The sequence below is a fragment of the Dermacentor andersoni genome, chromosome 6, assembly GCF_023375885.2.
Source record: "Dermacentor andersoni chromosome 6, qqDerAnde1_hic_scaffold, whole genome shotgun sequence".
Taxonomy (NCBI): Eukaryota; Metazoa; Arthropoda; class Arachnida; order Ixodida; family Ixodidae; genus Dermacentor; species Dermacentor andersoni.
In genome coordinates this window covers 157,337,780-157,359,860 of record NC_092819.1, presented here as the reverse complement: position 1 = coordinate 157,359,860, position 22,081 = coordinate 157,337,780, and the positions used below count along the sequence as shown (strand labels likewise).

The following is a 22,081-nucleotide window of genomic DNA, read 5'->3' as shown; positions in this document are numbered from 1 at the left end:
AGCGCCATCCTGGAGGCTGAAGTAGACGTTCCTGAGTTCGGCGTTGTTGTCCCACTCCTTAAACGCAGCCACGCGCTCGAACTCCGCCAGCCAGTCTTCCACGTCTTCACATGTGTCGCCATGAAAAGCCGTCGGCAATTGGGGTTTCAGCAGCGCTAGGTAAGTCGGTGTCACCCTTTCCGTAGAAATCGCAGTGGTCGCAGTCATCACTTTTTACTGGAGGTTTCCAAATTCTGGGGCGAGGCTTCCGATTCGCCGGCTTGTGCGGTGAACTGGAGTCGACTCCATTTGTGGGGCGAGTCTCTTGCTGCCAAGTGAGGTCTCCTGCGTAAGTTCAGTGTAGCCAGCAAGCTCCACCAAATTGTCGCGTATACCCTGCTGTGACATACACGCTGAATGAGTATCCAGGCGTTTGCACTTTACGAAACGTAAGCATCGACGCACGATGCCGAAACGAACCTCGTTCTCCTCTTCTTCAGTCCCTTTGCTGTGCGTCACGATGTAGGTGGAGGACACCATGTGGCAATGTGTTAATTAGACATGCGAAACGGCCTGCTATAATGTGTCTCAACCATAAGACGCTGGATAAGATGGCTACTTCCTGTGGCTGTCTCCACTTCTTCAATACTTAAAGTAAAGTACATGTCATAATTACAAAAATATGCAGGACAACAGCAGTAGAGAAGATGACACAACATAGTCTCGCACAAGACGGTAAACTAATCTCTGATACTTCGTCGACAAAATTTGATTTATAAAATTAGGACAAGAATACGCCACACCTGATTTCATTCGACGCTGTCAGAGTTTCTTGGTATAAGAAAAGTTTTTCTGCATGGACGCAGTAAAATAATAAATAGCCTTCTACTTTTAAAATAAGATATCCTACAGCAATTAAGCCAAGTACAGCTGCATATACTTAAAATTATTATACACACTATATTAGCCAAAACAGGATTAACCTGGTCTCCCATGCAACTGACTGCGCGGAATAACTTTGGAATGAACTCATTTCTGCTTGCCAAATATAAGCACTAATATAAAATACAAATAAAATGACCCTTTTAGCATTATACACAGGATACAAAATAGAAGATCCATTAATATTACAAATTCACCACAGAACACACCCAGGTTCTTTAATAGTAGCTTTTGCCATATGAAGCTTGCAGCAAATTCGTGCTTTTAAATGCTGACAACAGGGAAAATAATTCTTACGTCAGTGTAATACATTATATACTGATTAAGGTTGTTAGCTAAGTGTTTCTGACTTGCAGCCAAATAAACTATAAATTTCTGTGAAATTTCTAACAGCACTGCAATAAATCAGCGCTTTTAAAGTGTTGTGCCTCTTACGTTTGTGCATACAGCCGCTTTACCGCTGAGAGATTTTCTTTGGTGCCACATCGCCCGACACTTTACTTGGGTTTTCGGAGCGGGCTCGAACTGTGATGAATACGCGGCGTAATTGTGCTTAATCTACTAAACTATAACGGTGCAACTGCTCTAGATCTCTGTCGAGTAGAGATTGCGCTGATGTGAACTATGACTATCAAGACGCCTATGTTACCGAATAATCTAGTGCACCGGAAGCTGCCAGAACTCCTGCATTTACTCGGCAAGTCCATGCGTCTGTGTGCCGCTGTCACCAAGTGCGAGCATTGTCATTTTGCGGACATTTGGCAACACACTTATTTAGGAATATCGCTCACCACTCTATCAAGGCGTGGAGAAGCAATGTGTTTGGTTCCTCATAAGATTATCACGTTTTTGCGGTAGCAACTGTATAGACACAACCAGCGCAATCTATCTGTCGGCACTGCCGTGAGCTTATGCATAAAGTCCGAGTGCGATATGGTCCTATCCCGCGCCGTTGGCCGAGCGCGTGAAAGAAAGTGTTCGAGGGTAAGCCGAGATGGATAGTGGCTGGATGGGCACCTCATGTGTATAGACGAAGTCAGGTGATAAAACGCGCGCAAGACGAGGAAGGGAAGCGCTGGTTTAGCACACGTCTCCATCTCTGGCCGTTGCTCTAGTCCGGTCATGGAGATAATGTCCGATGGGTGCAGAGGTTGGAAGCGCTGAGGTCGCGCGATTTCAAGTTTCGGATACGCGTTGAAAGAAGAGTAAGCAGAAGCGTTCGGTCCCTTCTGCTCGCGCCCTTCATCACGCTACGACAGCGAGTGTTTGCGGTCATTGAGTAAGATCTGGTCATGTATGCGCGTGCGCGCGTGGCCCAGAGCTTGATTATTTAATTATTGAGCGAATGTTTACTCCAATTTATTTAGCCGATGAAACTACGAACCTTCGTTCGTGCAGTTGTCTAATAAATTGCTATGGCTATCATTGCTTCGCCTTTAAACTGCTACATCTGTTTTCATATTTCTAGAGGGGGGGGGGGGGGGGGGGCTCAAAGCAGTGCTGCGTACGCTAATGCTGGTTTCTGGTCGCACAACGCAACGGTAGCCCAGGGCTTTGGTGTAGCGCTGCTGAGCTCGAGGTCACGGGTCCGATCAAAATTGCGGCGGTCACATTCTAATGGGGGCAGAATGCAAGAACGCGCGTATACGGTGCATTCCGTGCACGCTAAATAGCCTGAGCTGCTGTGAACTAACCAGGAGTTTTCCGTTACTGCGTACGTCATAGTAAGATCTTGATTTCGGAACTTAAATCCTCACAATATAATTTTATGTCGCGGAACTACATTTACAATCGACAGTGTTGATCGCGTTTACTGAAATTATCTCGTTGCTGTGCTCTGTTTATTCGCCAGTAATTTTTTTTATTTACACATAGACGGAATTCAGTGTGACCAATCCAGACTTCCTTACCAGAAGAAACAAGCTATGGGACATGGTAAGGCAAAATAAACATTTCGAATTACAACTAATTGCTGAACATGACAAGAACGAAAGACTGAGACACTGCATTACAACGAGGACATGAACCCTGAGGGTATGCCTAAGCCAGAAGCAAGCATAAAATAAAATATATATATATATAGTACTTTTCCTGCGTTATAATCGTTCTCTCGCCAAGACTAATCTCGAGTTACGAAGCCGCGATCTTTCACCACAATGGTTCGCAAGCCACTTGGAGTGAATGGACTCCCTCAGAAGGGTTGGGCATTATTTTGTGACTCTACTCACGAATAAAGGGGTCTTAAAAAGAAAGAGTCAGTTAGCTGTGACTCACTTTTGACCCGAGCAATATGCACACATCATTTCTCCAGAAGTTCACGCTGAGCACGGCTAGCGCGAGGACCTCATTGGGCTGACGCGACAACTTCGATACAGCTGAATTCAGACTACTGCATATGCGGTGAGGGTAGCTGTATATATATATATATATATATATATATATATAAGCAGGCCTGGAGTGTAGCCTGATCCCGGCGACCAGAACCGGTAACGGACTCCCTCACCAGAGCAGGATTGACCACCTTGGTGCAGTACTTGGCCACAACCTCCTATATGAATACAACAGTAAAACCCCGGTCCGCAGGCCCCAGCGGCTGCGAAGCAACTGACCACGGCGGCGGTCAGACCTGTGACGCAGCACAGGGTGATAAGAATAGCTGGGTCCGAACAGGCCGCCATTGGAATCTCATCCTGGCAACGTTTAACGCTAGAACCTTATCTAGTGAGGCGAGTGTAGCAGTGTTATTGGTGGAATTACAGGGCAGTAAATGGGATGTAATAGGGCTCAGCCAAGTTAGGTGGACAAAAGAAGCATAGAGAGCGCTAAAAATCGGGCACGTCCTGTGCTACCGGAGCTTAGCGGAGAGACGAGAACTAGGAGTCGGATTCCTGATTAATAAGGCTATAGCTGGCAACAGACAGGAATTCTATAGCATTAATGAGAGGGTGGCAGGTCTTGTTGTGAAACTTAAGAGGTACAAATTGAAGGTCGTACAGGTCTACGCCCCTACATCCATTCATGCTGACCAGGAAGACGAAAGCTTCTATTAAGACATGGAATAGACAATGGGTAAAGTCAAAACAAAATACACTATAATGATGGGCGACTTCAATGCCAGGATAGGGAAGAAGCAGGCTGCAGACAAGTCAGTGGGGGAATATGGCATAGGTTCTAGGAACAGCAGGGGAGAGTTATTAGTAGAGTTTACAGAACAGAATAATATGCGGATAATGAATACCTTCTTCCGCAAGCGGTATAGACGAAAGTGGACATGGAGGAGCCCGAATGGCGAGACTAGAAATGAAATAGACTTTATGCTCCGTGCTAACCCTCGTATCATACAAGATGTGGATGCGCTCAGCAAGATGCGCTGCAGTGACCTTAGGATGGTAAGAACTCGAATTAGCCTAGACCTGAGGAAGAACGGAAGAAACTGGTACACAAGAAGCCGATCAATGAGTTAGCGCTAAGAGGGAAAATAGAGGAATTCCGGATCAAGCTACAGAACAGGTATTCGGCTTTAACTCAGGAAGAGGACCTCAGTGTTGAAGCAATGAACGACAATCTTATCGGCATCATTAAGGAGTGTGCAATGGAAGTCGGTGGTAACTCCGTTAGACAGGATACCACTAAGCTATCGCAGGAGACGAAAGATCTTATCAAGAAACGCCACTGTATAAAAGCCTCAAACCCTACAGCTAGAAGAAAACTGGCAGAAATTTCTAACTTAATAAACAAGCCTAAGACAGCTGACATAAGGGACTATAATATGGATAGAATTGAACACGCTCTTAGGAACGGAGGAAGCCTAAAAGCAGTCAAGAAGAAACTAGGAATAGGCAAGAATCAGATGTATGCGTTAAGAGACAAAGCCGGCAGTATCATTACTAATATGGATGAGATTGTTGAAGCGGCTGAGGAGTTCTATAGAGATTTATACTACAGATAATGAATTTAAAAACCCACAGGTAAAGCCGGAAGAAGTAAAGAAAGCCTTGCGAGCTATGCAGAGGAGGAAGGCAGCTGGGGAGGATCAGGTAACAGCAGATTTGTGGAAGGATGGTGGGTAAATTGTTCTAGAAAAACTGGCCACCCTGTATATGCAATGCCTCATGACCTCGAGCGTACCGCAATCTTGGAATAACGCTAGCATAATCCTAATCCATAAGAAATGAGACGACAAAGACTTGAAAAATTATAGAACGATCAGCTTACTGTCCGTTGCCTACAAAGTATTTACTAAGGTAATCGCAAATAGAACCAGGAACACCTTAGACTTCTGCTAACCAAAGGACCAGGCAGGATTCCGTAAAGGCTACTCAACAATAGACCATATTCACACTATCAGGTGATAGAGACAGGTGAGAAATATAACCAACACTTATATATAGCTTTCATTGATTACAATAAAGCGTTTGACACAGCCGAAACCTCTGTAGTCATCGAGGCATTACGGAATCAGGGTGCAGATGAGCCGTATGTAAAAATAATGAAAGATATCTATAGCGGCTCCACATCCACCGCAGTCCTCCATAATGAAAGCAACAAAATCCCAATAAAAAAGGCATCATGCTGGGAGATAGATCTCTCCAACGCTATTCGCAGCGTGTTTACAGGAGGTATTCACAGACCTGGAGTGTAAAAAATTGGGGATAACAGTTAACGGAGAGTGCCTTAGTGACTTGTGATTCGGTGATGATATTGCCTTGCTTAGTAACTCAGGGGACCGATTGCAATGCATGCTCACTGACCTGGAGAGGCAAACCCGAAGGGTGGGTCTAAAAATTAAACTCCAGAAATCTAAAGTAATGTTTAACAGTCTCGGAAGAGAACAGCAGTTTACGATAGGTAGCAAGGCACTGGAAGGGGTGAGGGAATACATCTGCTTAGGGCAGGTAGTGACCGCGGATCCGGATCATGAGACTGAAATAATGAGAAGAATAGGAACGGGCTGGGGTGGGTTTGGCAGGCATTCTGAGATCATGAACAGCAGGTTGCCATTATTCCTCAAGACAAAAGTGTATAACAGCTGTGTCTTGCCAGTACTCACGTGCGGGGCAGAAACTGGAGGCTTACGAAAAGGGTTCTACTTAAATTGAAAACCGCGCAACGAGCTACGGAAAGAAGAATGATGGGTGTAACGTTGAGGGATAAGAAAAGAGCAGATTGGTTGAGGGAACAAGCGCGAGTTAATGACATCTTAGTTGAAAGGAAGAAAAAGCAATGGGGGGGAATGGGCAGGAAATGTAATGAGGTGGAAAGATAATCGACGGTCATTAAGGGTTTCGGACTGGATTCCAAGGGAAGGGTAGCCTAGCAGGGGGCGGCATAAAGCTATGTGGGCGGATGAGATTGAGAAGGTTGCTGGGACAACATAGCCAGAATTAGTACATGACCGGGGTAGTTGGAGAAGTAGAGGAGAGGCCTTTGCCCTGCAGTGGGCGTGACCAGGCTGATAATGATTATATATATATTATAACGGATATGAAAGGCAGGTACAAGAAGAAAGAAGAGGACGAGTTGGAGAGGCCGGACAGCGCTTTGATTACGCTACGATCATCGTCCATCCCCTGTACATAAAACAATTTCTTCGCAACTATTCGTAGCACTTGTGATGGAAGGTGCTGGGTAATCGAAACCCGAAGACGGAGGCTGAACCACAAGTTCTTCGGCGGAGCCGTCGCCTTGCTGGACGCCCACCGAGTCCATCGGAGTTGAATATATCCCCCGACGCAGACGAACAACGGCCCACTCCAACTGCTGCGCCGACCTGTTCCGTTCTACAACTGAGAGATGCGCGCACCTTCGCCGGAATATCGGACGAAGACGCCGACGAATGGCTCATCCATTATCACCGGGTGAGTGCCGCCAACAAGTGGTACAGCGCTTCTCACTTTTCGAATGTTCTTTCTAATGGATACAGCATTGGTGTGGTTAGACAATCACGGGCAAGCGTTCACAACATGGGGAAGATTTGTTTCGGAAATCAAAGAGTGATTCGGCGACTGCGCGACGAAACTTAATAGGGCAGAACAGACGCTACTGCAACGCGCGCAAGTGCCAGGCCATGCCTGCACGACCTACATTGAGGCAGTAATAAAACTGTGTAGGATGGTTGAGTCTAGAATGTCTCCGGAAGACAAAGTTGGGCACATCATTACCGTAATTGCTGAAGATGTTCACAATTTCCTCATCGCAAAAGACAACCTGGCTTCCGTCGCCGACATCATTCGGCACTGTCGCACTTTCGAGCAACTGTAGACCGTGCGCATCACGCCGAAGTTCGGCAGGCAAGCCAATGTGACGACAGTTGCAAGCGTACACAGCAACCAGCCCTTCGTTCTTGCATCAACAATCCGACAAATACTTCGGGAATAGCTCAGCCTGCACGTGCAAGTGACAGATCCAGGCACTCATAGCTTCCGCCTACCGCCAGATTTCGAACCAAACGTGGCATCCTTCTCCCCGTATCCTGCGGCGAGGGGCACTGCGGATTACGAAATCACACCCCTACAGCAGCCACGACTCTACCACAGAGGCCCTACTTATGACGCTCGGCCACAACGAGAACAGCCTCGTTTTTACCCCTGAGGCCCTGTGACTTCTGTCAGGCCGCGACAAGAACAGAACCGACCCTACTACCACGACGTGAATTATGAATGATATAACGGATTTCAGCGAGCAGCAGAGACACGTTATCAACATCACGACGAACTTTCTGTCCGCCCGCTGCAGCATATCATTCGTTTCGAGGAAGACGCTGTGAACCGCGACCCTCCCGTGTGCTACAACTGCGGTTCCACAGGCCATATAGCTCGGTATTGTCGCCAAGGCCGTCAATCAAGAAGGACACCGCCGATGTTCTCGCCACCCGGAAACCGTACTTCATATGACTTGCGGACGACCGATTTGCTTCGAATGGACCCCTTCCCACATGAGACCATACGCAGTGATTCGCCAGCATCTGAGCGGAGTTTGACACAACCAAGGGGGCTATAACGTGAAACTATTCCAAACTTTTCCATTCCGATTCCGCAATCAGCCCTCCGCGATTGGTCAAAAACTTTCATGGACCACCCCCCCCCCCCTTCACCTGACTGTCACGCGATGTCACGAAAACCGCGATAGCTCCCCATTTGATATGGCGCGTGTACACTGATTATGCATGATTTGACCGAACAAAATGAAAATAGTGGTTTCAGATTCGACGCCTTTTCGACATTACCTCGGCTATTGGTCAAAAGTTTTCGAGCTGTACCCACTTCATCGGCCTCTCACGCGACGTCACAAAACCGCAAAAACTCACCACGTCAAAGTGACGCCAACGCGTTAAAGATGCATTAATATGCCGAACAAAACTGAATTTTCCCCTGAATAGCAGCAGGTCATCCCATTCCGAAAGGAATAAAAGATGCCTGCCGCCGATCACTCAGGCACTGGCTACTCGCCCCTTCCGGTGAGCATGGGCTTATTTGCGCGTAATAAATCTTTTGCGTGGCCGTGTAACGTTTTCGAGAACTTTCGGCACGTTTACGACCTCGTTCTGTCAACTCCTCTTTGCTGAGGATCCGTTTTAGCGTCATTCTTAAGCTTCCGTTGCATGCCGCCGCGATTCTCGACGAGCCAACGCAAGCAAAGAGAAAGCGGACCAATCGCAGACGCCGGCACCACCCTCTTCATCCTGTTATCGATATTCACTGCAGTGGCTCGGCCTTATCGAATCCCTCTCCACTTGAGCATGCTCCTCGCCTCTTGTGAGCCAATTAGATAAGACAAGCCGCTCAGTGTAGGCAATGTTATTCGTTTTTCAAGCATACAAAAGTGACCTCCTATGAACGTGGAGAGCTTTTGATTGGTCTGTTCAGACAATCGTGCGGTAGACCGCCCGATGCTTTAGTCGGCGGTTACGTCAGGAGATTGGAATAAAAACATTTTCGAATAGTTTTATGTTATAGCGCCCCAGGACATTAGAATAAAAAGATATTGGAATACTTTTCCGTTATAGGGCCCCAAATAACCGTTCCCGTCGCTCTCCGTCCCCTCGGCGCTATTCTTCCTCACCACCGCCGGGAAACTAGCATCCGAGGCCAATGGAGGTGAGGTCGCCGAACGGTCTTTGCAAGAAATACCTCTGCCTGTTGGGATGCTCAAAAACAAAGTGAATGTGTAGATTGACGGAATACCGACCATGACCTTAGTTGATACTGGGGCGACTGTGTCTGTGATGAGCCTCGCTTTCAAAAACCGTCTAGGCCACAAAGTTATGTTTTCTTCGACCGACGGTATTATCTTTCCTGGCGTAGGCGGCGAGTGGCTTCATCCCCTTGGTTTTTGTGCTGTGTTTTGTATGCTGGGAAAGTGTTTGTGTCGGAATTCCTTGTTCTTTCTCGTTGTTCGCACGATGTTATTCTTGGTATCGATTTTCTTCAACAGTGCGGCGCTTCCGCGTACTGTGGTTGTGGCAAAATATCATTGAACAAGTTATTTATCTTAGTACATTCCGAACAAAGCTCGCGTAGTGAAGACAGGGACACAGACACACTCAGTGTTCTTGATGAAGTGATTGCACCATCGTGGTGCCTGACGCCCGTTCGTGTTTCTGCAACTACTGTTGACGCTGATTGTGTTCACCTTGTAGTTAGGCCTCTCCCCATAACCTGTGCTAAACAATATACTTGTACCCGGCTCTGTCGTGTCCATGACGAAAGAAGTCGCCAGATCATGGGCGCTGAACTGTTCCGCCCCGCGGGTTGTCCTTCCGTGCGGCATAAAAATCGCTCTCTCCGAAGAAGCCGCATGCAGCTCAATAGCGGCACTAACTGCCGACGTCTCTACAGCTTGCTCTCCTCGTGATAATCGCCATTCTGAAGGGCTAATGCTTGGGATAACCAGCAAGCCTCTCTGTACTTTGGAACGGCAAGCACTGGTACAGGTCCCGCCAGGCCTGAGGCTGCATTCCACTTCACGCATGGAGAACCGCCCCTTCATTTACCGTCGTCCCACACTCGTCACAGAATAGATACCGGCTCAGCACACCCCATCTGCCATAGGCCCTACCGAGTGTCATCCTCCGAGCGCAAAGGTATTGCAGAGCATGTCAAGGAGATGATGAACAAAGGTGTCATTCAAGAGTCTAGTCGTTGGGCAGCTGCAGTAATCCTGCTCCAAAAAAAATGGCTCCTGGAGATTCTGCGTGGATTACAGACATCTAAACGCAGTGACGAAGTATTTCTATCCACTACCGCGAATCGATGACGTTATTGATTGCTTACACGCTGCTTCTTACTTCTCAACGCTTGATTTGTGATCGGGGTATTGGCAAATACCTATGGACCCTGCCGACAAGTAAAAGACCGCTTTCGTCACTCCAGATGGCCTATTCGGATCTAATATTATGCCTTTTCGCTTTTGCAATGCTTCTGCCACCTTCGAAAGATTCGGGGACACAGTACTACGTGGTCTAAAGTGCGAGATATGCATGTGTTACCTCGATGATGTTGTAATCTTTGGCCGCACGTTTCAAGAACATAACGAACGCCTCAGCCTTGTTCTCGACTACATCGAGAAAGCTGGACGGGCTTGGCGGTTTTGGTTTGGCGAACATCAAACACTGGTCCTGGGACACTTAGTCGACAAGGATGGCGTCAGACGCGATCCTCGTAAGACTGAAACGGTGAGCTCCTTCAAACCACCACAGTCAGCTCGAGAACTTCGCTCATTTATTGGCCCATGTTCGTATTTTCGTCATTTTGCTCCCCGGTTTGCCGACATCGTTTACCCGTTGACTAGTATTTTGCGACAAAATGCGTCCTTCACTTGGACACCAGAGTGTGACGAATCATTCTCTCAACTGAAGTTTATACTAACGTCAGCACCCCTCTTGCGTCACTTCAATCCATCTTGCCCGACTGACGTTCACACTGATGCTATGGAATCGGGATAGGAGCGGTGCATGTACAACGTCACAGTGACGCAGAACACATCGTATATGCCAGCCGTTGCCTGAGCAAAACTGAACGCAATTATACGGTTACGGAACAGGACCGCCTGGCAGCTGTTTTAGCCATACAGAAGTTTCGGTGTCATCTTTACGGTATACCATTCAAGATAATCACTGACCATCATTCTTTATGCTGGCTGGTCGGTTTGCGTGATCCCTCTGGTCACCTGGCACGTTGGGCGCTGCACCTCAATGAATGCGATTTTGTGGTATCGTACAAGAGTGGCCGTCGTCACGCTGACGCTGACTGCCTCTCTCGGATTCCGCTTACGACTACCGACTGCGATGCTGAGAATTTTGGTGGCTGTCTCGATGCTGTTACTTCTACGTTCCCTGACGCGGCAGGCTTTCAGCGAGAACAATGGAATGATCTTACCCTCGATCCGCTTTTTGTTGCCGCCCGTACTTCTCAAGGCAGCGGTCGCTTTACTGTCCATGATAAATTGCTCTATAAAACTAATTACTCCGGGCAGGGAGCGCGTTCTCTGTTTCTTGTGACCGAGAGTCTCCGCTACGACGTTCTGCGCGCCATGCATGACGATGTGACATCCGGCCATTTCGGCTTCGCACGAACGCTACACCGCACACAGGAGCGATTTTACTGGACCAAGATGTACGAAACAACCAAGCGCTATGTCGCTAGTTGTGACACGTGCAAACATCACAAGCGACCGACAACCGCAGCCCCGGGTCCCCTTCGGCCATTGACACCGCTCAGTACAACACTCGCGCAAGTAGGCATTGACCTTTTAATTCCATTCCAGTTATCTAACAACAAGAATCGTTGGATAATTGTCTGCGTAGACCATTTTACATGGTATACAGAAACTGCAGCCACACCGTCTTCCACCGCTGCTTGCGTGGTGGTCTTCCTGCTGCGTTCCGTGGTCCTTCGTCATGGCCCACCACGTGTCATCATCAGCGACCGTGGTCTCCAATTTACAGCTGATGCCATTGAAGAGTTACTTCGTTTGTGCCCTTCACAGTTCAGTCATTCCACACCTTATCATCCACAGACCAATGGCCTCGTTGAAAGGACAAACAGAACGCTGACCAACATGCTTGTCATGTACGTCTCCTCCAATCATAAGAACTGGGACGACGTGCTGGCCTTCATCACTTACGCATACAACACGGCGAAACACGAAACCACGAACAATAGCCCATTTCATCTCCTGTATGCAAGGTTACTGTGAAGCCCTCTGGACACTTTGTTACCCTTCGTTCTGCAGAGTGACGACCCTGTATCGAACACTTCGTGTCTCGCCGAAGAAGCCCGGCGAATAGCTCGTCTTCGTACTCTGGCCTTGCAAAGTCGTTCGAAAGAGCGATACGAGGACCGCCACGTCCAAGAATTATTGGGAAAAGGTGACTTGGTCCTTCTTTGGCATCGCAACGCAAGCGTGGCTTGTGCCAAAAGTTGTCACAATATTCAGGCCCATTTGTTGTTGTGGACCACCTGAGCGAACTCACTCACGTCATAGCTCGCCTCCTGTGAAATGGTCGGCGATCAAGCAGAACTCAGCTGACTCATATTGCTCGCCTGAAGCCTTTCTACCCGCTTGTCCATCCTGACGCTCCCCACGGGCTTCGTCTGCTTGCGGGGAAATGTAACGGATAGGAAAGGCAGGGAGAAGAAGAAGAAAGGCAAGACGAAGAGAACAATGAGTTTTGAAAGGCCGGACTGCGCTACGATCACGCTACGATCATCGTCCATCTCCTGTAAATAAAACCATTTCGTCGCAACCCATTGTAACAACATATATATATATATATATATATATATATATATATATATATATATATATATATATATATATATATATATATATATATATTGTAGTGGTCCGTCGCCGTAGACTCTCACGTCTGGCTTCAGCTGCCCTTCCAATCTCCAGACCTTAGCCCAAAGCTTGCTCCGAAATATCAGGGTCCGTACCGGGTCGTCGCGTGTACATCGCCTGTGAATTATGTGGTCGAACCGGGGCCGCCATCTTCGGACAAACGCCGCCGTGACCGCGAGACGGTTCACGTCAGCCGCCTAAAACCGTACCACGACCCCCTTAACGTGTCATCCCCTTAGGTCGCCAGGATGGCTCCTCTTCGCCGCGGGGGCAATTGTAGTGGGCAATGTGCATGTGGCGCTGTGCGGACTGCCACCGCTGCGGCGCGAGACCCGAGCTCGGGCTCCTGATGCGAACGCCTAGGACTCGCGATCAAGCGCTACTTGCGATCCCGCGTACGAGCTACAATAAACCCCCTTTCAATATATATATAACCCCCTTTCATATATATATATATTTGAGGTTAGAATAGGCTGAAGGACACGTGCGTAGGAGGCACATAGCAGGCAACACACAAAGCAGGACAACCAGCGCTGCAAACAGCTTCTGTATCCGTACGCCGTGTCCCTTCGCACTTAACTTCAGAAACCGGCGTTGCACACTCCAAAGAAATTTAAACTGCAGAGCATTTTTAAATTAAAAAGACGTGTGTTATTTGCTCCTAATAAAAACACGTCAATAATATTGCAATGTACACGCTTTTTTCATTGCATCAAAAGAATTATGTGGCGTGCGCCACAACACCTGGCAGTAAGCAACCCTGATCGTCAGACCACTCGCATTGGTAAAATTGCATTCATGTGAAATGGGCCCACTGAAAGTCGCATTGCAACACGTGTGACTGCAGCGAATTTCGTCGTTCCAGTCGCAGCATGTGGAACAGCCTTCAGAAGATGCAGCCAAGACCGACGGCCTCCACAGCCGCCGCATGTGTCCCGCATGTGCAAGACTGCGCCGCGATTGTGACTGATGGTCTGCCACTCGGACGTTTATTCTGCGCATGTAAAAGACTGTGTCGCTTTTTTATATATTCACGCGATACGACGAGATAGGGGGGATGGTCTGGATGGTGGGGCGTTGCCAGAATGCAACCGATGAAATAAAGAAGTTTAGAAAGTACGTCTCCAGCCGGCTGTTTCCTAGTGAAACCACAGCTTCCTTTTTATTTTTATTTTTTTTACTTTCCTTTTTTGTTATGACTTTGACACTGGACGGCAACAGTGGTGTTTTTTTTCTTCTTTCGTTACCAATCATCCACTATTACACTATTATACTCATTACACGGTAAATGTTTTTTTTTCTTTTTTCTTACAACCTTGACGCAACGACGACGACGCAACCACTTTTATACTCTGACGTCCAATGATCTACTTTTGCACTTGTGTAGCGATTACATGTATTGCGTTTCTTTAACTTCGTTTTGTCTACGTCCTCGACGCGGCAACGTAACCGGTGTTCTTGTTCTTTTTTTAACCCTACCAATCATCTACTAGTACTTTATTATAACAATTACATGTGTCCTTTATCCTTGTTTCAACCTTGATGCGGTAATATAAGCAGCTTTATTTTTTTATAACTCTACCCATCATTTACTTTTGCTATATAATGATTAGGCGAGTTTGCTTCTTTATTTTTCTTTTTTATAGAACCTTTATGCAGTGATTGGCCTGTAACCATATTTTTATGTGTTACACAGACATCTGCCTGCCATGCTGCGGTCCATGGTTCGAATCCCCGTCAGAAGTATTTTTGCTTTGCACACTATTATAGCAATAACACGTGTTAACATATCCTATTATGTAACTATTTTGCAGATATATGGTGTCACAGGACAGACAGATTTTTCTGGTGCACTTGCCACAGAAAGCTTAAGCATAAAATGGGCACTTCAAATGATAGTGAAGACATCCTAAATCGCTCTTTGCCTTTTTTTAATATGCAAGAAGGTACCACAGATCGAAAATTCTGCTCTGCATCCTTGCCGATAAGGCTGTTACAAATCCGCTAAAGCACCTAGAAAGAGTTAGTCGCTGCAACCAATCTTCTTTTTCGGTTGGACCAATCTCTTGTATGTTTTTTCTCTTCCTTAAGAATGACCAAGCACGCTATCTGCTGTCTTAACTATCAGCGCCAAAGCGCCACTTCCTTGTGTAAATCCTGATGAGCATCAGTGCACCGCTCGACACAGTTAAATACTTGTTCTGTTTGCCTTGTAGTATCGCTCTAGTTCTTTACGTTTGAAAGGTAGCCTGAAGGGAGGTGCGAATTTCTATTTACCTAATGTGTGTCCTCATGCACGTTTACCCAGTTAAAGAAGCGACCACGGCTGCCCAAGCTATTCGAGAACTTAAATCACTGGATCGGCGTTAGAGCAAATAGAAATAAACTCGAACTGCTAATGTTTCGCACTGACAGATGCCGTGCGGTGTTTATGTTGCAGGAATTATCCGGTCACCATAATCGTGACATGTACTCATACTTGGAAGGGCCACTATGGTAATCTAATACGTGTGCCACAAGTGTGGAAATCATCATCATACCCCGACGTGGTGAGTGTGAGATTGGGAAAATAAGTCACTCTAAATCGTAATAATTCTTTCAGAAATTGCGCATGTAACTGCAGTGATGTAAATTGGTACTTTCATATTCACATAGGTGTTTTCGTCTTAATGAAATCACATCGAAATACTGGAAGTGCATTGTGGTATATACATATTCGTGTGCAGACGAGATGGGTTTAGTTTCAAGATGATCGAGGGCGCGTGTAGAGACGATGTCGCAGGCAGTCTGACGTTTCTTCTTCGGCTCCGCTGAGCAGCGTCACGTGTTCCTCCGGGGCAGACGAAGCTCGCCGAGCGAGTTACGAAACCATATGATTGGTGGTGCTTGATTCCGGAAGCTCTTCAGGTGGCCGAAATCAACAAGTTGTGTATTTTGCCACCTGCGATGATTGGAGGTTAGCTTTGCTACGACGTAGTTGACGTCACCTAATCGGTTGAGTACCGTTATTGGTCCGATATACGTTGCGATAAACTTGCGATACAAGCCTTTCTTCCACAGAAATGTCCAAAGTAAAACACGATCGCCTGGGACAAAAGTGACAGGCATATAATAATAATAATAATAATAATAATAATAATAATAATAATAAGAAGAAGAAGAAGAAGAAGAAGAAGAAGAAGAACCTATTTTATTATTTCTAGAAACCTAGAAATATCATGCCGGGCGTCATAGCGTGCCTCGGTTGAAACTTGCGAAATGAGTGTTCTTAGCCGAGCAAGCCGACGCGTTTCTTGGACATGACATAATGTCTCCAATAGATGTGTCTTCGTTTAGTGTGAATGGCAAAATTGTTTCCAAGAACACTTGGGGACTGCGAGCGTACAACGGATAAATAGGCGCATACCCGATTTCTCCGTGCTTGGCAGCATTCCATGCGTACGTGACGATGGGCAGCACGTCATCCCAATTCTTGTAATCAGCTGAGACTTGTTAGTAATCGTACGATTCGTGTGTTCGGTGAGACCATTTGTTTGCGGGTGGTATGGCGTTGAACGATGATATGCAGAACCGCAAACACGCAGTAGATCTTCAACGACAACGGCGGTAAATTGCTGTCCACAGTCACTTATGACAACACGTGGAGCGCCGTGGCGTAGGATGACAGCATTAAGCAGACAGCGCGACACATCCGCGGCGGTAGCAGAGGTAAGGACCGCAGTCTCAGTACAGCGCGTTATTCCACACAATAATCCAGCGACTGCCGGTGGACCTCTTGGGAAAGGGGCCGAGCAAGTCTATACCGACTTGTTCAAATGCTTAGTAGATGGTTTCACAGGTTTCAAAAAGCCTGCAGTAGGTGTCGCCGCCGTCTTACGACATTGGCAACCTGGGCAACTGGCAATGCACTGCCTTGTGCTCTTCCATAGCTTCGGCCAGTAAGGGCGCTGGCGTAATCGATGAATAGTACGAGGGAAACCGAGGTGACCCGATGTGGTGTCATCATGCATGGCGCGAAGAATCGCGGTACGCAGGAGTTCGGGAACAATTAGGAGCAATTAAGCTCTGTCAGCAGAGTAGTTCTTTTTATAGAGCGGGCCGGTCACCAAGCGTAAACGGCGTCGTCTGAGCTGATGTGCTGGCAGCCTCCTATAAGGGTACCAGAGTAGGATCGCGATGTTGTTCACATTTAAAGATACTGATGTCAGAAAACTCGCTAATGCTGGCAAGGCAGTCATCGAAGCCGTCATCGTCAGCGGCGGAGTGTGGTGACGAGAGACAAGACAAACAGTCGGCATCAGTATGACACCGACTGCTCTTGTAGCCGACAGAAAAGTTGTATTCTTTTATTCATAACGCCCAACGTGCCAGTCGTCCAGAAGGATCCCGCAATTCAAGAAGACAGCAAAGGGAATGATGATCCGTCACTACCTTGAAAAGGCGACCATACAGTTACGGTCGAGTTTTCTGGATGGCGAATACTACTACGAGGCTTTCCAATTCGATGACAGTGTAATTTCCCTCCGCTCTTGCAAGTGTCCGACTTGCGTGCGCAATGACGTGCTGGCGTCCACGATGAAGTTTAACGAGGATGGTGCCAACGCCCACACCGCTAGCATCAGTGTGTAGCTCAGTCATGGCCTCTGGATCGAAATGGCGGAAGGCTGGCCAAGAAGTTAAGAAATACTTCAGCTTACGGAACTCGTCCTCGCGCTCTGTAGTCCATAGTACGGTTGTCTTTGTGAAGAAGGCACGTGAGTAGGTGAACAAGTTAGGTGAAGTTCTTTATAAACCGGCTGAAAACGAACACAGTCCCAAAACAATTCTCATGTCTTTCGCTGTCTTCGGTTGGCTAAACTCGCGCACTGCAGCAATCTTTTCAGGGTCAGGTCGAATACCATCTTTGTCGACGCGAAAACCGAGCACGAAGCTGTGACGTTTACGCAACTGACACTTCTCTGAATTTAAAACCAGTCCAGCGTTGTTAACGCTGTCCAGCACGACGCCAAATCGATGATTGTCCTCCTCAAGTGTGTTCCCAAAAATAAGTCCGTCATGGAGATAACAAATGCAGATTTCCCATTTAAATCCACATAGCACGGTGTCCATAAACCTTTCGGAGCTTGCTCATGCGTTGCAGAAACCGAAAGGCATAGCATTAAATTCGAATGGTCCGTCTGGGGTCACAAAGGCAGTCTTCTCCCTATCTGTCTGGTGCAACGGTATTTGCGAGTATCCTTATCCTGAGTCAACCGAGGAAAAGTTGCAGGCTGCATGAAGGCAACCAATAGCATCGTCGATGCGTGACAGAGGGTACACGTCTTTCTCGTGGCGGTGTTAAGTTGCCGATAATCAACATATAATCTCCAAGATTTGTCATTTTTCCTAACTAGTATCACTGGGGCTGCCCATAGACTTCAAGGCTCCTGGAAAACGCCCTACCACATCATTTATTGAACTTGCTCGTCGATTACTTTTCATTCAGGGGTAAGCACGCGGTACGGCTTCTGACGAGTAGGCGTCGCTTGGCTCGTGTTTATGCGGAGCTGAGTTCGCGAGTCAGGAAGCGAAATTCAACGCTCGTCTTGCGAGAAATCGAATACAGGCGCATAGCGGAAGAGCATCTTTTGCCATTCTTTCCGCTCTGAAGATGTAGTGGCTTGTTCGTCATGCGGTAGAATTCTACGGAGTAGTCATAGTAGTCATAGTCATAGTAGTCATCACGGAGTAGGCATCAATACTGGCAGGCGCTTCTGATTGAAAGGTGGCCAGCTTGAGTCCTGTCGGCAGTAAAATGTGCTCCAAAGGCGTGTTCACCGCCGTCATGTGAGCATGGCTATCTACACATTATATAATGAATTGAGGAACCAGTGCATTTTTCTTAAACATGATGGGGGAGTGTGGCTCAAACCATAACAGCGATGCGGAGGGTAGTCCGTGGAAATCACCGGAACAAATGCCGCAGTCTGAGCCGGTAAAAGGACATCATGGGACACAGAAAATACTCCCTGTTCGTCCCCGTCAGATACTGCTGGTATGGGTGCCTTCACGCGACTTCGAAGAGAAATATCACCTGCCCTACAATGTAACATCGCATCACATTCACCAAGAAAGTCAATTCCAAGGATAATGTTCTGAGTGGTATGTTCCAAAACAACAAATTCATTTGAAAAATCTTGTCCACCAACACTCACTATAGAAGGGCAAGCCGCAGAGGTTAGACCCCAACTACACGAAAAGTACTTTTTTGGTCCCACGCGAACACAACTTTGTGTCCAAGACGACTTTTAAACAAAACACGAATTACTGAAACTGTAGCACCGGTGTCCACTAAGGCATCAGTATTTAAACCATCAACACTGACATACACATTGTTTTTGAGCATGGAGACAAGCGGAGGACTACGTGATCGTCCCGCGACCTCCATCGGTCGTACTTCTATCGGTAGCACCAGCTAATTTGCCAGCTGGCATGGTGATGAAAGTGAGCGACGGCGCGGCGATGGCGAGCGGTGACAGTTGCTCGCCATTGGTGAGAAAGAATACGTCATCGAGTCGCGCCGTTGAGTACCAGCGATTGTGACCGCTTACCCTTTGATAATACTTCAGCCAGTCGTCAACGTTCTCATCAGCGTTGCCGGAAAAGGTGCGTGGTTCTTTCTAAGGAATCCAACAGATGACTTCCCTAGGGCGTTCACTTTCACCTTGCAGGCTTGCGTCATGGTTTCCGCCAGCTGCTTGCGGTTCGTTTATGTCCGTGTCTTTAGGCGCGAGCCCGACGAAGCGCCAGCTTCACCAGAGGGTGCGTTCAAGAAGGTTGTCCAGAGCGATTACGCAGCCCTGTCCGCAAGGTTGTTACAGACGAGTGTTTATTTACCGGAAAATCGAAGGGGCGTAGAGAGGAGGTCTCAGGCAGTGAGACATTCTTCTTTGGCTCCGCCGCGCAGCGTAATAACGTATATGCCATAGCATTGACACCTTTATGCCTTGCCTGTGGAGACGGGGAAGGCCCGGTCTCTCAAAAAGCCATTGTTAGGCTATTCAGAAAGCCTTGTGTAAAAGTGATCCTACGTTGATGCGTACTTGTGGTGATATAACAGATGGGGTGGTATTAAAAAAGTGGGGCACCGCAAACAAGGAAAATAAAACATATAGTAGAGAGCTCTCTTTCTTGCGTGACCAACTTTGTTATTTCAAGAATAACTTATCGAGCACAAAAGCACCACCACACGAGCATGTATGTATATGTTAGGAGCTAGCAGAATGGAACGGCGCGTCCTTGCCCTAATATCGAGTCCCATCCTGCGGTTCATTTCCAGATTCGGACTTTTCTCGGAACGTGTGACATCTAAATTGCATTTGAAAACGGCAACCCGCTAAGTCTTAGATAATTTTGTTTGCAGCTTTTGCAGCAAGTTGCGCATTGTTGCAGAAATGTCGGGCAGCATGGAATATCATGTTTGCTTCTCACGATATTAATAATATATAATAGTATTATGCGCGAACCAGTTACATAAAAATTCAAGGCAGATGAAGCAGAAGATTGGCGTTTATTCCGGGAGCGGTCCAAAGGGAGCCCGCCGAACATCGTCGTCCTCCTTCTCTCCCCTCCGTCTTTTTTGCCATTCCCGCTCCTTCTGTCATTTCTTACGAGTGCTCGTGACATTTCCCCGCTGTGCCGGGCAAGTCAGTCAGTCGCGCGTAGATTGTAAGGTTTCAGGCGGGCAGCGTGCGTGACTTCGGTTTTGGCTGAGTGTCGTCCACTGTCTGTGGAGTGTGCAATACGATAGTTGACATCGCTGAGGAGTTCGAGTCCAGAGCTACACAAAGTCACCAGGATCGAAATATACATGTAGGCGACGGCCGTCGTAGCGGATCTTTGATCAGTCCTGTGAATCCAGGTTGCGTAGCTGAGCAAGACGTCGAGCTTCTTCTGCTCGATAGAGGATCTTGGTTATATAGTTATTGTCATGAGCGAAGTAGGAAAACAAGGTGTCGAGCGTTTAGCGAGGCGGACGGGCATAAAGGAAAAAGAACGGAGAGTAAGCGGCGGTCTCGTGTCTCGCGGTGTTGAATGCATAGGTGACAACTGCCCCAGTTCTTATGTGGGGAATCGACATACATTGATAACATGTTGGCAAGCTTTCTCTTTGTATGGTAGACCACACTATTGGTTTGTGAATGGTACGGCGTCGCATGCCGGAAGCCAGCAGAACACCGACGAAGGATCTCTTCAACAACGTCTACGGTAAATTGTCTCCCACGATCGCTCGTTATAATGCGAGGAGGCCCGTGTCGGAGAATGATGTAATATTGTAACGTAGATTAAAGGCGAGTCTGACAAAATATACGCTTCTCTTTAATGGCGGGCCAGAAGAAGAGCGTGAAGCGTACGCGCTTCGTCGTCTTCCATGGCGCCAGCCGTTGGGCGCACCGTCCCGCGGTGCGGGAGCCCCACAGCATTGTCGATTGCCCCCCATGCGAAAAGCGACCGTCTCGGTCGCGTGAAAAAGTTCTTTCAGCGACGACAACAAATGAAGCTCCTCAGGTGCAGCTTGGCGTTCACGTACGCGCATAGTAGGATTTCATGCGCACTACATGCACAACTTCAGCACGTCAGAACTGCAGGGCACGACTTCGTAGGTAACGTCACTGAGGCGGCGTGTAACCTTGTAGGGACCAAAATACCGGCGGAGCAACTTTTCTGAGAGTCCACTGCGATGGATGGGCGCCCAGACCCACACGAAGGCGCTGGTATTGTAATGGACGTCGCGTCAACCCTTATTGTACCGAAGGGTGTCGGCATGCTGTTGGCTCCGGATACGATGCCGAGCAAGCTGGCGAGATTCTTAGCTCTTTGTAAGAACTGTTCTACGTGTTCGCTGGTCGGGCTATTATCAGCCACAGGTAGCATGGCGTCAAGTGTGGCCGTGACGTGACGGCCGTATACAAGCTCGAACGGCGTATACTGCGTAGTCTGCTGTACAGCAGTGTTATACGCGAAGGTCACCTAGGGTAAAATCTCGTCCCACGTCTTGTGCTCAACGCCGATATACATGGAGAGCATATCAGCCAGCGTTCTGTTCAGACGTTCCGTTAATCCATTGGTCTGGGGGTGATACGCAGTGCTCTTGCGGTGAGAGCAATGCATCAGCTGGAGAACGTCCTGCATAAGTTCGGCTGTAAATGCTGTACCGCGGTCGGTGATGACAGCAGACGGTGCACCATGTCGTAGGACGATGTGGCGTACGAAGAACTTGGCCATTTCATACGAGTTTGCTTGCGGAATAGCTTCGGTTTCAGCGTACCGAGTTAAG

The 22,081-nt window shown here is 47.7% G+C and overlaps 1 protein-coding gene across 1 annotated transcript in view; it reads left to right on the top strand.

Annotated features, from left to right (window-relative positions):
* The window catches only part of LOC129382721 (uncharacterized), a 92,560-nt gene that overhangs the window by 34,389 nt on the left and 36,090 nt on the right, over positions 1–22,081 (top strand). The window contains exon 2 of the mRNA XM_055066854.2: positions 15,206–15,314. The gene's annotated coding sequence lies outside the window, so the exon portion shown is untranslated. The remainder of the gene's footprint in view (positions 1–15,205; positions 15,315–22,081) is intronic.